Source organism: Dendrobates tinctorius, unplaced genomic scaffold (assembly GCF_039654945.1).
Source record: "Dendrobates tinctorius isolate UK_male_01 unplaced genomic scaffold, ASM3965494v1 ptg000296l, whole genome shotgun sequence".
NCBI lineage: Eukaryota > Metazoa > Chordata > Amphibia > Anura > Dendrobatidae > Dendrobates > Dendrobates tinctorius.
The window spans coordinates 3,206,047-3,223,583 of record NW_027361963.1 but is presented as its reverse complement, the minus strand read 5'-3'; the positions used below and the strand labels follow the sequence as shown (position 1 = coordinate 3,223,583).

Below are 17,537 nucleotides of genomic sequence, written 5' to 3'. Positions count from 1 at the left end.
TGGAGGGGGTGCTGCAATTTGCCAATGATGATGGAATGGGGCCTGCAAATATTGGAAGGGGCTGCAAATGATGGAGGGGGCTGCATATGATGATGTGAGGGAGGGGACAGGGGACTGCACATGAACGAAAGGGGACTGCTGCACATGATGAAGTGGGGGGAGAAGGGGGACAGTGAATGATGAAGTGAGGGACGGGGGACAGCAATTGAATTGAAGGTGGGGGATGGGGAGAACAAATAAGGACCTGGGGAGAGCAAATAATGAATTTTCAGGGTGATGGGAGTAAATGATGTATTGAATGTGGGGTAGAGCAGTTGATCATGAATAGAGGGTGGGAGAGAAAGACATGACAATGAATTGGGGCAGAAGGGGCATGTAAATATAATGAATTGGGGGAGCGGGAGGCACATAGTGGGGGATGTTGAGGATGCAGTGACTGGTAATGAATTGGAGGAAGAGTACAGGGGCTAATGAATGTATATATTAGGTGGGTAAATTGCTATTTATTGTTGGTGGGGGCGCAGTGGTGAATTATAATTTCCATTTGGAATGGTGGGATGCATAATAACTAATTATATATTAATGGTGGGTGCACGTCTGTATTTAGATGTGTAGTGTAGAAGAATGGAAAAGTGAGTAATGTGCTCTGGAAGCGGTGCTCTAGGTAACTGTGTGTTATTTTTATGCAGAGATGAGTCCTATAATAATAATAATAATACATTTTCTTTCTATAGCGCCGACATATTCCGCAGCACTTTACATTTCAGAGGGGACTTGTACAGACAATAGACATTACAGCATAACAATAATCACATAGATCATAACAGATACCAAGAGGAATGAGGGCCCTGCTCGCAAGCTTACAGTCTATGAGGAAAGAGGGAGACACGAAAGGTGGGTGGTAACAGTTGCCCTGATTGTATGGACCAGCCACAATGTTAAGTGTGTAACAGTACAGACACAGAGGGCTAATGGATGCATAAAGCATGTGGGAACATGATACAAGGAACCTGGTTATGGTAAAACTTTTGGCTGTGCCACACAGGGATAAGATTAGGTTAATGTGTTGAGGCAATAGGCCAGTCTGAATAAATGCGTTTTCAGGGCACGCTTAAAATTGTGGGGATTGGGGACTAATCGTATTGACCTGGGAAGTGCATTTCAAAAGAACTGGCACAGCACGTGTAAAGTCTTGGAGACGGGAGTGAGAGGTTCTGATTATTGAGGATGCTAACCTCAGGTCATCAGCAGAGCGGAGGGTGCGGGTAGGGTGTGTGATGTACAATGTCTGCAAGATATGTTTTCTGTTGCAATGTGCTAACAAATCCTCTATTTTCTTTGAGAAGCTGCCTGCCAGTGTCTCAGTTACATTGCACACTGCAGCAGCTTCCCTTCCCCCGAGTGCCATAAACCAATTTCCTGTCACCCCATTTGGCTTCTCTCAGCCTCAGCTGAAAGAGGGAAAAAAAGTGCGGGAAAGGAAAACTCTTTGTTTGAAATAAAGGTTAGAAGTAACCCTTTAAGAGCCTGCCCTGCGAAAACCGTACCAAGTAGAGATATGGAAATCATATTTTTGTAACCTGAGCGGTCCCAGCTTCGATACCGCGTATCTTTCGAAGTTCTACCCTGTCCAGAACATGAGATAGGATTTCCGCCCAAATGGACGGTCATATCGCATAGAAGTTTGATGTTTTCTTGATAGGCTCATTACGCTGGGAAACATGATACCACTGACAAGTCCATACCAGCTTCTCCCATAAAGTTATAGCTAATCTAAGTTTTGTAGCCAAAACATAACTTGGATAAGAGAGGTGGGATCAACCCAGAATGCACCTCTCTGTGATGTCACATAGGAAAGTCTATAAGGCATTCCCTGGCAGAACCAGCACAGAACAGCTGCAGAGTCCGTGCTGACAAGAACTCCAGATGAGTGGAGACGTGTGGCTCCTCCCCCCTTAAAGCCGCATGGTCTGCCTAAGGAACAATATGGAACTGTGAGTGTAATCTCTTTGTTTTCTCCACTTTTATTTTATACCTGTACTGTACATATTTTATGTCTCAATTTTATAGCAACTTTTATCTGTAATCACTGTCCTCTGTCGGAAAATAAATGATTTAATTATTTAGATCTGTCTCCATGCTCTAAGAATCGAACTATACGCCTTTGATAGATAATCGCTACTAATTCAAGGGGTTTGCCACGGACCCTCTTAATTTAACACTGTGAATTAAGTAAGGCCTCTTTCACACTTCAGTTTTTTGCATCAGCTATAATCCGCCAAAAAGGCGGACAAGCGGATCCGTTCTAAACTGATGCGAACGGATGGCACAGGATCCGTTTTCAGACGGATCCTGAAAATGAAGAAATTTAAAGGAATCGCTGGCCGGGAAGGAGAGAGAGAGAGAGAGAGAGAATTTTTTTATTTTTGTCCGGCACCCAGAAAGAATTTCGGGTTAAATGAGTGTCTGGAGGATCCGCCAGAGAAAAAAACGTTACAAGCTCCGTTCTGAAATCTTTGAGGATGGTGACGGACAGCAACTTTAGGCGGATCCTCACAAAAAACGGATGCAACGGACAGCAATCCGTCACAATCCGCCATTAATGCAAGTCAATGGGAAAAAAACGGATCCTCAAAAAAAAATTGAGGATCCGTTTTTTTTCAAAACCTGGCGGATTGTGACTGATTGTAAAAAACGGAAGTGTGAAAGAGGCCTAACCGTGACTGGTGGCAGCGCGTTGTGTACGGCTATTGCGGCTTGCTGGCAGTCTAGAAGGGTCTTATATTGCTGAATGAGGGGCTGCGGCCACAGCATTGATAATTCCCTTACTGCAGAAGCCTGATTGCCGGTTCACAACAGGCAGCCCGTCCGGCGACTAATTATCCTAGGTGCAGTTCCCTGACTGACCTGAGGGTAAGGGGGGCGCCGGAGAGCTGCGACTTCCAAAGTGGAACAGAGAAAGTTGGATATACAAAAACCCCCGCAGTACTTGGAAGATTGATAGCAGTGGTGGGGCATCCAAATTAAACTCCCCCTGCGGCAAATTGTAGAGCGAGATTAGCTTGCTGGATATTTTTGGTCACATGGTGCCAGTGGTGGGATAACTAAGATAAGCCCCAACTGTGCCTGTGATAGCCGTGTGCCGGCATTGTGTCTCGTCCCTCCGTCCGCTGATACACCCGTGTCAGTGGTGGGACTGTGACATAGTGGTGACACAGGGTCCGCTGTCCGTCGCGTTTTGGTGGCAGCGGGACCCCCGTTTGTCGCCCCCGTAAGTGGACGAACGGCCGTGGGCTGTTCGTCACATATTAGTGGCAGAGCGGTGGGATAATCCTAGAGCATTAGTGATTTGGTTTGAGCAATCATTCCTCTCACTAAAAACCTGCACGGTTCCTGCGGGAATCCTGCATCATAGGTTTTGGAGAACAGACTCAGTGGTTACTAGTCCTGAGACATTAGTGTGTTCTTGCAAGTATCCCCCTCCCGTTTCTTCGTTTTTCTTTTTCTATCTTTTATTTGGCAACCATGGCGGCAAAAGGAGAACCTTGGTACAACCGGCAGACAAAGGAAGTTCTTGCTGGGTTATGCACATACCAAGGCCTTGACGCCACGAACAAAAACAGAGCTCAAATGATCGCGGCTCTAGTGCAGCTGGACAACGACCAGAATCCAGCGAGCGCAGAAGTTGGCCCAAGTGGCAATGGGGCTGCAGCAGAGGCTCCACTCATGAGCGCGGGCCCCACATTCAATCAGAGCACGCTGGACCCCTACCTGCAAGCGGCCTTGGACGCACTCCCTGCCGAAGACCGTGACGGACGTCTGCAGCTGATCCAGCAAGCTCGAGAGAGAGAGCAGAGCAGCGAGCCGAGCGGGAGGCGGAGAGACGCGAGCGCCAAGCAGAGGCTGAGAGAGCCGAGCGCCAGGCGCAGAGGGCCCATGAACTGGAGGTGCTCCAGCGGGGTGGGAATGCCCCCACAGCCCGAAGAGGTGAGCCCAGCAGCGTCCAGACTCCTAAACCCCGGCTAGAGCATTTTCCCATGATGGAAAAGGACGGGGACTTGGACACGTTTCTGCGAGCCTTTGAGAAAGCCTGCAGACAGTACCAGCTGCCTAGAGACCACAAGGTACTTGACCCCAGGGCTAAAGGGCAAAGCCCTGGAGGCATTTGCTTCTCTTCCGCCAGAAGCCGATGACGACTATGACGCCATAAAGCAGGCGCTGATCGCCAAATACCGGCTGACACCTGAGGTATACCGAAAGAAGTTCCGGCACCTCCAACGTGGCCCACACGATAGCTACAGTGATGTGGTGCAAGGACTCAGGACCCACTTTGACCTGTGGATCCATGGACTGTCCGTTGAAACCTTTGAGCAGCTATGGGACCTGATGATCAAAGACCAGTTCCTGCATCTCTGCCCAGCTGAGGTCCAACAGTTCATCCTGAACCGCGAACCAACGAACGCGGACAAAGCGGCGCAGATCGCTGACAACTACGAGGCCAACCGGAAGCCCAAGACGCGGAGGCCAGTCGCCACCAGCTGGAAAGGGGGTAAGCCGGCAACCAACCCCAGTGCCCCAGCTAGCCGTCCCTCCGGAGGCCCTGTCCCTGTTGCCAACAGCAGGCCGGCTACTGACAGTCGCCTGTGTCACCACTGCCAGCGGCCTGGTCACTTCTTTTACGCCTGTCCGAATAGGCCGAAGAACCCCCCAGCCAAGGCCCCCGGGCCCAACGCCTCTGTTCTTTTGGTGGGAGGTGTGGTTGGGAGGGCAGACGACAACGTTCAACCTGTTCAGGTGGGGGCCCGTCTTGCTACAGGCCTCAAGGACACCGGGGCTGAACGAACCCTCATCCGTCCTGGACTGGCGGCCCCTGAAGAGTTTGTTGAGGGGAAAACCCTGACTGTCACCGGGATTGGAGGCACCCATTGTCCCTTGCCAGTGGCACAAGTTTTTCTTGACTGGGGTGCCGGGAGCGGGTTGAGGGAGGTGGGAGTGTCTGAAAACCTGCCCACTGATGTGTTATTGGGGACTGACTTGGGGCGGATGGTTGCATACTACGTCCCTGACACCCTTCCCCAATCTGATAATAAGGGTAACGTTAACCCTGATGATGATGATGATGAGGGGAGACTGAATGTGTTACCTGCTAATGCCTTGATGAGTAATGATGCAACTAACAACCATTCTTTCCCCAGGTATGATGCTGATGTGAATGTGCCAAAGCAAGCTAATAACCATTCTTCTCCTAGGAAGGATGATGATGATGTTGATGTATCTGTGCCGACTGAACCCGTTAACCCTTTCTTTGAAGCGGTAGATGTGTCCACAGGTACCGAAGTGCTCAGCCCCGTCACTCTGCGGAGTGAGACGGCTGAGGAACCCCTGGCAGGAGCAAGCAACGGTGCTCAAGGAAATGGGGAGGTGCATGGGGACCATGAGGAAGGTAATGCCATGCAGCTGACCAGTGCCACCGAGGAAGGTAACTGGCCCATAAGTAGCACTGTTCCTGAAGTGTTGGGGGTGGATGAGGAGGTAGAGCCCAGGGCAGCACCGGCTGGTGGGTCTGTAGAAATCCCCAGGGAGACAGCATACATAGCAGCTGTCACACGCAGTCAGAGTGCCCAGATCGCAGGTAACGCACTGTCTTCTGGACCCTCTGCTGCTACAGGAGAGACTGAACCAGAGGTGAACCCAGAGCCGGTTCCAGAGGGTCCCAGTAAAGAGGGGACCCTGACGTCACTTCTGGCAGCCTCCAGCATGGAGTTCCAGGCTACTCTGCACTCAGATGCCAGCCTGGAGAAATTGAGAGGCCTCGCCAAGACGCCCACCTCCGAGTCTGATAAGGAGAAGGTGTTCTGGGAACGAGGAAGGTTGTACCGGGAGACAGTACCCGGAGATCCTAAAAAGGAGTGGTTGAGGGAAAGACAGCTGGTCGTCCCCTATCAGTTCAGAACTGAGTTGTTGCGGATTGCCCATGAGATTCCACTCGCTGGACACTTGGGGATCAGCAAAACAAAGGCACGGCTGTCTCAACACTTCTATTGGCCCAAGATGGGGACAGATGTAACACACTACTGCCGCTCCTGCGCCACCTGTCAAAAAGTGGGTAAGGCGGGGCCTGCTCTTAAGGCTCCCCTTATTCCTTTGCCGGTGATAGAGGAGCCTTTCCAGAGAATCGCGGTGGACATTGTAGGACCGCTGTCCGTCCCCAGCAGCTCCGGAAAGCGATACATTCTCACCGTGGTAGACTACGCTACCCGGTACCCAGAGGCAGTAGCTCTGTCTTCAACCAGGGCAGATAAGGTGGCTGACGCACTGGTGACCATCTTTTCAAGAGTAGGATTTCCCAGGGAGATGCTTACCGATCAAGGGCCCCAATTCATGTCTCGCCTAATGGAGGCTCTCTGTGAGAAAATGCAGGTGACGCAGCTGGTATCGAGTCCGTATCACCCACAGGCTAATGGTTTGTGTGAACGTTTCAACGGTACCCTCAAACAGATGCTCCGCATACTGGTTGAGACCCAAGGGCGCGACTGGGAGCGGTACCTCCCACACCTGCTGTTCGCTTACAGAGAAGTTCCACAGACCTCGACCGGGGTCTCCCCCTTCGAGCTCCTGTATGGCAGGCGAGTCCGGGGACCCCTTGGGTTGATAAGAGAATCCTGGGAAGATGAGCCAAACCCCACAGAAGTGTCCATCGTGGATTATGTCATGCGCTTCCGTGACAAGATGCAGACCTTGACGCAGTTGGTGCATGACAACATGACGCAGGCTCAGGCTGACCAGAAGCGCTGGTACGACCAGAACGCCCGGGAGCGGACCTACCAGGTGGGTCAAAAGGTGTGGGTGCTGGTCCCTGTACCAATGGATAAGCTTCAGGCAGCCTGGGAAGGCCCGTACGTCGTCCACCAACAGCTCAACCCGGTCACCTACGTGGTCACGCTTGACCATGCTCGGGGTAGGCGCAAGGCCTTTCACGTCAACATGCTGAAGGCGCACTACAAACGTGAAGCTTGCGTCCTACCGGTCTGCAATCTGCCAGAGGATGGGGAGGAAGATCCCCTCCTGGACATGCTGGCCCAGGCCAAGGCCGATGGGTCCATTGAGGACATGGAGATAAGTGGTTCGCTAACCGTATCCCAGCGGTTGCAGTTGATGGCCACCCTGGAACCCTTCCGGGTCGTGTTCACCAACCAACCGGGGAGGACGGAGTTAGCGGTTCATGAGGTGGACACCGGGAATCACGCCCCATTACGGCGAACACCCTATCGGATCTCTGAAGCGGTGCAACAAGTCATGCGCCAAGAGATCGATGAGATGTTAAGGCTGGGGGTGATTCGACGGTCAAAAAGCGCGTGGGCTTCACCTGTAGTCCTCGTGCCTAAAAAGGATCGAACCACGCGGTTCTGCGTGGACTACAGGGGGCTCAACGCCATCACAACCTCTGATGCCCACCCAATGCCGCGCATCGAGGATTTGCTTGAGCGGTTGTCGAAAGCCAAGTACATATCCATCATGGATTTGAGTCGGGGATACTGGCAGATTCCCCTGAGCCCTGAGGCGCAGGAGAAATCCGCCTTTATCACCCCCTTTGGACTGTACGAGTCCACGGTCATGCCCTTCGGCATGAAGAATGCCCCTGCCACTTTCCAGCGGATGGTCAACCACCTGCTTCGGGGACTGGAGGAGTACGCGGTGGTGTACTTAGACGATATTGCCGTCTTCAGTTCCACCTGGGAGGAACACCTTCAGCACCTCCAGGAGGTGCTCAAGCGTCTTCACCAGGCAGGCCTGACCATCAAGCCAGGGAAGTGCCAGATAGGCATGCACAAGGTCCACTACCTGGGGCACCGGGTAGGCGGGGGTTCCATGAGTCCGGAGCCAGAAAAAGTGGACGCAATCGTGTCCTGGCCCACCCCCAGGACCAAGAAACAGGTGAAGTCCTTCTTGGGCACTGCAGGGTACTATAGGCGGTTCGTACAGGACTATAGCGCCCTTGCCAAACCCTTGACTGACCTCACCAAGCAGAGGCTACCCCAAACAGTCAACTGGACAGATGACTGTGAGGCGGCTTTCCAAGCTTTGAAAGCAGCCCTGTGCAACTCTCCAGTGTTGAGAGCAGTCGACAGCAGTCGCTCGTTTCTGGTACAGACCGATGCCAGCGAGTTTGGCCTCGGTGCTGTGCTTAGCCAGGTCGATTCGGGGGACCAAGAGCACCCCGTGTTGTATCTGAGCCGGAAACTTTTGCCGAGGGAAGTGGCATACTCGACCATCGAGAAGGAGTGTCTGGCCATGGTGTGGGCACTGCAGCGTTTGCAGCCCTACCTGTACGGGCGTGCCTTCACGGTGGTAACTGACCACAACCCTCTGAGCTGGTTGCACACAGTGTCCGGAACCAATGGAAGATTGCTCCGCTGGAGCCTTGCCCTTCAACAGTACGATTTTACTGTAAAACACAGGAAGGGCAGTGAAAACGGCAATGCCGATGGGTTGTCCCGCCGGGGCGAACCCGCTGAGGTGCGCATGGCCGATTACCGAGAGGTAATGCCTCCTTAGCGCCCTCTTAAGGGGGGAGGTGTGATGTACAATGTCTGCAAGATATGTTTTCTGTTGCAATGTGCTAACAAATCCTCCATTTTCTTTGAGAAGCTGCCTGCCAGTGTCTCAGTTACATTGCACACTGCAGCAGCTTCCCTTCCCCCGAGTGCCATAAACCAATTTCCTGTCAACCCATTTGGCTTCTCTCAGCCTTAGCTGAAAGAGGGAAAAAAAGTGCGGGAAAGGAAAACTCTTTGTTTGAAATAAAGGTTAGAAGTAACCCTTTAAGAGCCTGCCTTGCAAAAACCGTACCAAGTAGAGATATGGAAATCATATTTTTGTAACCTGAGCGGTCCCAGCTTCGATACCACATATCTTTCGAAGTTCTACCTGTGGGCAGCATGGTGGCTCAGTGGTTAGCGCTGCAGCCTTGCAGCGCTGGAGTCCTGGGTTCGAGTCCCACCAAGGACAACATCTGCAAGGAGTTTGTATGTTCTCCCCGTGTTTGCGTGGGTTTCCTCCGGGCACTCCGGTTTCCTCCCACACTCCAAAAAAACATACTGATAGGGAATTTAGATTGTGAGCCCCAGCCCCATCAGTGACAGTGATGAAAATATGTGCAAACTGTAAAGCGCTGCGGAATATGTTAGCGCTATATAAAGTATTATTATTATTACCCTGTCCAGAACATGAGATAGGATTTCCGCCCAAATGGACGGCCATATCGCATAGATGTTTGATGTTTTCTTGATAGGCTCATTACGCTGGGAAACATGATACCACTGACAAGTCCATACCAGCTTCTCCCATAAAGTTATAGCTAATCTAAGTTTTGTAGCCAAAACATAACTTGGATAAGAGAGGTGGGATCAACCCAGAATGCACCTCTCTGTGATGTCACATAGGAAAGTCTATAAGGCATTCCCTGGCAGAACCAGCACAGAACAGCTGCAGAGTCCGTGCTAACAAGAATTCCAGATGAGTGGAGACGTGTGGCTCCTCCCCCCTTAAAGCCGCATGGTCTGCCTAAGGAACAATATGGAACTGTGAGTGTAATCTCTTTGTTTTCTCCACTTTTATTTTATACCTGTACTGTACATATTTTATGTCTCAATTTTATAGCAACTTTTATCTGTAATCACTGTCCTCTGTCGGAAAATAAATGATTTAATTATTTAGATCTGTCTCCATGCTCTAAGAATCGAACTATACGCCTTTGATAGATAATCGCTACTAATTCAAGGGGTTTGCCACGGACCCTCTTAATTTAACACTGTGAATTAAGTAACCGTGACTGGTGGCAGCACGTTGTGCACGGCTATTGCGGCTTGCTGGCAGTCTAGAAGGGTCTTATATTGCTGAATGAGGGGCTGCGGCCACAGCATTGATAATTCCCTTACTGCAGAAGCCTGATTGCCAGTTCAAAACAGGCAGCCCGTCCGGCGACTAATTATCCTAGGTGCAGTTCCCTGACTGACCTGAGGGTAAGGGGGGCACCGGAGAGCGGCGAGTTCCAAAGTGGAACTGAGAAAGTGGGATATACATAAATCCCCGCAGTACTTGGAAGATTGATAGCAGTGGTGGGGCATCCAAATTAAACTCCCCCTGCGGCAAATTGTAGAGCGAGATTAGCTTGCTGGATATTTTTGGTCACATGGTGCCAGTGGTGGGATAACTAAGATAAGCCCCAACTGTGCCTGTGATAGCCATGTGCCGGCATTGTGTCTCGTCCCTCCGTCCGCTGATACACCCGTGTCAGTGGTGGGACTGTGACATAGTGGTGACACAGGGTCCGCTGTCCGTCGCGTTTTGGTGGCAGCGGGACCCCCGTTAGTCGCCCCCGTAAGTGGACGAACGGCCGTGGGCTGTTCGTCACAGGGTGGTATACTGAAACAAGGGAGGAGTTGTAGGGTATTGGTGAGCCATGGAGGGCTTTGTGGGTGAGGGTAGTAAGTTTATACTGAATTCTGGAGTGGATGGGTAGCCAGTGTAATGACTGGCACAAGGTAGAGGCATCAGTGTAACGATTGGTGAGGAATATGATCCTGGCTGCAGCATTCAAGACAGATTGGAGAGGGGAGAGTTTGGTAAGAGGGAGACCAATTAGAGGAGAGTTACAATAGTCGAGACGAGAATGAATAAGAGAAACAGTCAGAGTTTTTGCAGAGTCAAAAGTAATTACTTTAAACTTGCCATCAAGTACAAAAACTGTAAGCTCATCAATCCCAGAATACATAAAACCTGTGGTTCAAAGCCAACCTCAACCACAACATGAGCATTATTATTTCAATATCAAAATTTATTAATAAATTATTAAAAATATATATGCATATTACATTCATAAGGTACATGAACTAATACTTGTGACAAACATGGCTCCATAAATAACTATTAGATTAGATAATATCGCCGCATGGTATGAGACATAACATGATCTATTTATAGAGTAATAGATATTAATCCATTATGATAAACTCTGCTGAAACCACTCTCCCACATTTACCATGTGACTACAATTAAGCCAATTATCTCACTCAGGGATTGCAACAGAGAACTAAGGGTACTGTCACTCTTAGCGATGCACCAGCGATATAACGCGGTCAGGATCACTGGTGCATCGCTAAGTGGTCGCTAGTGAGCTGCCACACAGGCAGATCTCACCAGTGACATCGCTGGGGACGGGGGTCGCTACTTACCTGTCACACCAGGCGATCCTGCGTCCTCCCGCCCGGCTCCACGCGTCGCTTGTCGTCACAGCAAGAAGCGCCGCAGGAAGCTGACGACGAGAAACAGTCCTGAACGTTCACGCGCGATCAGCGATAACCAGCGGGGGAGCCGGTCGTAGGTAAGTATCAGACACAGAGATATCGCTAGCAATATCGCTATAACGTCACTAGTTATAGCGATATTGCTAGCGATATCTCTTAGTGTGACATGCCCTTAAGTGCCATGAACCCTCTGCATCTCAACTCACAATAATCAGTGATTCAGACACTCGAATCTTACTGATAAGGGTTAAATGCAAGATCACCTGCACTCAGTACTATAACTGGCAATAAAGCGCTCAATGATAAAAGATCCATATGTACACATTACCTGGATCATTATCATTAGGATCCAGGTAATGTGTACATATGGATCTTTTATCTTTGAGCGCTTTATTGCCAGTTATAGTGTCTGAATCACTGAGTATTGTGAGTTGAGATGCAGAGGGTTCATGGCACTTAGTTCTCTGTTGCAATCCCGGAGTGAGATAACTGGCTTCATGGTAGTCACATGGTAAATGTGGGAGAGTGGTTTCAGCAGAGTTTATCATAATGGATTAATATCTATTACTCTATAAATACATCATGTTATGTCTCATACCATGCGGCGATATAATATAATCTAATAGTTATTTATGGAGCCATGTTTGTCACAAGTATTAGTTCATGTACCTTATGAATGTAATATGCATATATATTTTTAATAATTTATTAATAAATTTTGATATTGAAATAATAATGCTCATGTTGTGGTTGAGGTTGGCTTTGAACCACAGAGTCAAAAGTAAGAAAAGGTCGAATTCTAGAGATGTTTTTGAGGTGCAGATGACAAGAGCGAGCCAGTGATCGGATGTGGGGGACAAAGGAAAGCTCGGAGTCAGGTATGACCCCAAGACAGCGGGCCTGTTGCTGGGGAGTAATAGTGGAACCACACACGGAGATGGCAGTGTCGGATAAAGGTACATTAGTAGAGGGAGGAAACACAAGGAGTTCAGTCTTTGACAGGTTCAGTTTCCGATATAGTGAGGACATGATATTAGACACAGTGTTTAGAGAATCGCCGGTGTTTTCTAGAAAGGCTGGTGTGATGTCAGGAGAAGAAGCGTATAATTGGGTGTCATCAGCATAGAGATGGTACTGGAAACCAAATCTACTGATTGTTTCACCAATAGGGGCAGTGTACAAGGAGAAGAGGAGGGGGCCTAGAACCGATCCTTGAGGAACCCCAACAGTAAGGGGAAGGTGAGAGGAGGAGGAACCGGCAAAAGATACAGTAATGGAGCGGTCGGAGAGATAGGAGGAGAACCAGGAGAGAACGGTGTCCTTGAGGCCAATGGAACGGAGCATAGTGAGGAGGAGCTGATGATCCACAGTGTCGAATGCTGCAGAGAGATCCAAGAGAATTAGCATGGAGTAGTGACCATTTGATTTAGCTGTTAGTAGATCATTAGAGACTTTAGTGAGGGCAGTTTCAGTAGAGTGTAAAGAGCGGAAACCGGATTGGAGAGCGTCGAGAAGAAAGTTTTCTGAGAGATAGCGGATCAGACGGGAGTGGACCAGGCGTTCTAGGAGATTAGAGATGAAGGGAAGATTAGAGACAGGTCTATAGTTAGCGGCACAGTTTTGGTCGAGGGATGGTTTTTTAAGTAGTGGATGTATGATGGCATGCTTAAATGAGGAGGGAAAGATACCAGAAGAGAGAGAGAGGTTAAATATTTTAGTTAGGTGAGGGGTGACAGTAGGGGAAAGGGACTGGAGGAGATGTGACGGAAATGGGTCACTGGTGCAAGTGGTTGGGCGAGAAGATGCAAGGAGCATCTTCCTCCTCCTGCAGCCCCCATTCTACAACCTCACAGCTGGGAAACTTTTTGCGTTTTCGTTTTTTGCGAGATTCAAGGAGCCTGCTTACTTCTTCTGTGACTGGTTCAAAATCAGAGAGTGAGCTAGATGCAGTGGGGGAGGGAGGACAGTGCATGGTATGAGGTGATTGGGAGATAATTTCCTGTCGAATCTGGTCAATTTTTTCTTTGAAGTAATTGCTCAGATCGTCAGCTCGGAGCTCCGTGGTTGGGGCCTGTACTCTTGGGTTGAGTAGAGAATGAAAAGTGTCAAAGAGACGTTTCGGGTTATTGGACAGTGAGGTGATGAGGGTGTTGATATAGGTTTGTTTGGAGAGGTGAAGGGCAGTGTTGTATGTTCGAAGCAGAAACTTATAATGGATGAAATCTTCGTGTAGATTGGATTTTCTCCACAGACGTTCGGCGCACCTGGAGCACCGCTGCAGGAAACGTGTTTGCAGGGTGTGCCAGGGTTGTCGCCGTCTGTGTTGTGGTGTTCTATTTATAGGGGGTGCAAATTCATCCAGGGCACTTTGAAGTGTTTCATTGTAATGCTTCAATGCAGAATCAGGACATGAGAGGGAGGAGATAGGGGCCAATGAAGACTGCAAGTTCTTCATAAGTTTCTGGGTGTTAATGGCCTGTATGTTTCTATAAGTCTGGACAGTGGGGGTGACCTGAGCAGCCTGGCAGTTCTTGATAGATAATGAAAGAAGATTGTGGTCAGAGAGCGGGAGAGGGGAGTCTGCAAAATCATCCACTGTACAAAGTCGAGAGAAGACCAAGTCGAGGGAGTTTCCGTCTTCATGCATTGAAGAATTAGTAAGCTGCAAAAGGCCAAATGAGGAGGTTAGAGATAAAAGGTGAGTAGCAGATGGGGAGAGTGGAAGAGCTATGGGGATGTTGAAATCTCCCATGATAAGGGTAGGGATGTCACAGGAGAGAAAATGTGGAAGTCAAGTGGCAAAATGATCCAGGAACGAGAAGAGAAGAGTCCTGGCTTAAAGAAATGATGGCGGTCTGCGCTGCATAAAAAAGAAAAGCAAAGATGAGGGACTTCAGCTGGAGACGTCACTGGTGAGTCAGTGTGCTACCTGTACACTGACACTATACACTATAACCTGTTCACTGTGCACTATATACAGAGGTACTGTGTATAATGTCACTGGTGATCGCTGTATTACCTGTACTCTATATACAGAGCTCCTGTGTATAATGTCACTGGTGATCTCTGTATTACCTGTATACTGACACTATATACAGAGCTCCTGTGTATAATGTCACTGGTGAACCCTGTACTACCTGTACACTGACACTATGTACAGATCTCCTGTGTATAATGTCACCGGTGATCACTGTATTACCTGTACACTATACACTATATACAGAGATCTTGCTTATAATGTCACTGGTGATCACTGCATTACCTGTACACTGACATTATATACAGATCTCCTGGGTATAATGTCACTGGTGATCAATGTATTACCTGTACACTGACACTATATACAAAGCTCCTGTGTATAATGGCATTAGTGTTGTTTTTTTTTATTAATTATCTGTATTGTAGTATTCGGTCACTATATGGTGGTAGTATGTGATCTGGTTATGGTGTGGCGTTATTTCTCCCTGTATGTGGTATTATTTGGTCACTATGTGATGGTAATATATGGTCTGGTCATGGTATGGAGGTATTTGTTCCTTATATTTGGTATTATTTGGTTGCTATGTGGTAGTAATATGTGGTCTGGTCATGGTATGGAGGTATTTGTTCCTTATATTTGGTATTATTTGGTTGCTATGTGGTAGTAATATATGGTCTGGTCATGGTGTGATGGTTTTTGTCCCTTGTATATGGTATTAATGGTCATTCTAAAAAATATATGCGACTCATTCCCTTAAAGAAAAATAAAAATAAACCTAAAGAGTATTGGATATTTTAGGAAATGTTTAATAAGTAAGAGTAGAATATGGCCCGGCCAAAAGAGTCTACCTTGTTGTGGTGGCTTAAAAATTCTTTTGGCCAAAATAAAAGATGCTGGTTATGTATGTGATGTTGGGAACTGTTAATATCAGATTTGTGAGGAAGTGGTGTAGATGAGTTTTTCCAAGAGTGGGCAGTGGGATTGTGGAAAGCTCGAGGTGTGGAGGCGGAACTGGGGTGGAGCCTGGAAGGTGTCTCAAGGGGGCCCGGAAATTTTGCCAGTATGGGGCCCCGAAATTCCTAGTGGCAGCCCTGACTGTAATCATGTATGTGTTCTGCAGGACTGGTATCTACTAATATAGGGTTCCTGTAAGGTGGGACTAGTGCTCTTTTTAATAGCTTTTTTTTTTTTTATTTAGTAACAGCTTAATGTGTTTCGGTCATTATGTAGTAGAAGGTGTATGGTGGTGTCATTGGTCTTTGAATAGAGTGTTCTATTATTTAGAGGTAATGGTCATATTATATTATGCATTTGCGGTGTGGTGGTGATAGTAGAGTGGGCATTGTGCAGACATATTGTTTTGGCCTTTCATAGTAGTAATATTGATCATATTGGTCTTTACATTGTGTTTTTGGGTAGCAACAGTAGTATACTGTAATTATATATACGTGCTATTTTAAATGGCTAAATGTTAGTCTTATGGGGTAACATGCACTTTGGGGCTTGGGCCCTTGATCTTTAAGGACCCTAGCAATGCCTCTGCGTACTGTGGGTTTACATATCCGTGTTTCTGGAGTTGTATATATGTTTCAAGGTAAGCTCAGTTATGTTACCATATCTAAGCAGTAACCTTGGTTCTGGTACTGTATTGATGTAGTAATCTAGATTCTGGTATAATATGTATGCCATAAGCTTGGTTCTGTATCTTGTAGTAGACATAGTAAGCTCTGTTCTGCTTCCTTATCTCTCTAGTAAGCTCCGCTCTGTTCCCCTATCTCTGTAGTAAGCTCCATTCTTTTTCCATATCTCTGTAGTAAGCTCCAGTCAGTTTCCTTATCTATGTAGCAATCTTGGTTCCGGTCTCATGTCTATGTAGTCAGCTTGCTTCTGTTACAGTATCTATGTAGGCAGCAAGCTTGGTTCTGCTCCCATATATATTCAGCAAGCTCCGTTCTGTTCCCATATCTACAGTTAGGTCCATATATATTTGGGCAGAGACAACATGTTTTCTAATTTTGGTTCTATCAAAGTTGTGATAGTCCGGTTACATCTTTTCTCGTATATGTACCTACCTACTGTCAATGTAATGCCTTTATGCATCTGTATCTGTATTTGTTCCTGCCTTGCTGCTGTAATGCTCTGAATTTCCCCATGGTGGGACGATTAAAGGATTATCTTATCTTAGACATGACCACAATGAATTTTAAACAAAACAATTCAGATGCAGTTGAAGTTCAGACTTTCAGCTTTCATTTGAGGGTATCCACATTAAAATTGGATGAAGGGTTTAGGAGTTTCAGCTCCTTAACATGTGCCACCCTGTTTTTAAAGGGACCAAAAGTAATTGTACAGATGAAATAATTGTAAATAAAATGTTCATTTCTAGTACTTGGCTGAAAACCCTTTGTTGGCAATGACTGCCTGAAGTCTTGAACTCATGGCCATCACCAGACGCTGTGTTTCCTCCTTTTTGATGCTCTGACAGGCCTTCACTGCGGTGGTTTTCAGTTGCTGTTTGTTTGTGGGCCTTTCTGTCTGAAGTTTAGTCTTTAACAAGTGAAATGTATGCTCCATTGGGTTGAGGTCAGGTGACTGACTAGGCCATTCCAGAATATTCCACTTCTTTGCTTTAGTAAACTCCTGGGTTGCTTTGGCTTTATGTTTTGGGTCATTGTTCATCTGTAGTATGAAACGACGACCAATCAGTTTGGCTGCATTTGGCTGGATCTGAGCACACAGTATGGCTCTGAACACCTCAGAATTCATTCGGCTGCTTCTGTCCTGTGTCACATCATCAATAAACACTAGTGACCCAGTGCCACTGGCAGCCATGCATGCCCAAGCCATCACACTGCCTCCGCCGTGTCTTACAGATGATGTGGTATGCTTTGGATCATGAGCTGTACCACGCCTTCGCCATACTTTTCTCTTTCCATCATTCTGGTAGAGGTTGATCTTGGTTTCATCTGTCCAAAGAATGTTCTTCCAGAACTGTGCTGGCTTTTTTAGATATTTTTTAGCAAAGTCCAGTCTAGCCTTTTGATTCTTGATGCTTATGAGTGGCTTGCGCCGTGCAGTGAACCCTCTGTATTTACTTTCATGCAGTCTTCTCTTTATGGTAGATTTGGATATTGATGCGTCTGCCTCCTGGAGAGTGTTGTTCACTTGGTTGGCTGTTGTGAAGGGGTTTCTCTTCACCATGGAGATTATTCTGCGATCATCCACCACTGTTGTCTTCTGTGGGCGCCCAG

At 47.8% G+C, this 17,537-nt stretch overlaps 1 protein-coding gene across 1 annotated transcript in view; it reads left to right on the top strand.

Annotated features, from left to right (window-relative positions):
* The window catches only part of LOC141073068 (uncharacterized), a 258,205-nt gene that overhangs the window by 125,810 nt on the left and 114,858 nt on the right, over positions 1 to 17,537 (top strand). The gene's annotated exons all lie outside the window — the stretch shown is intronic.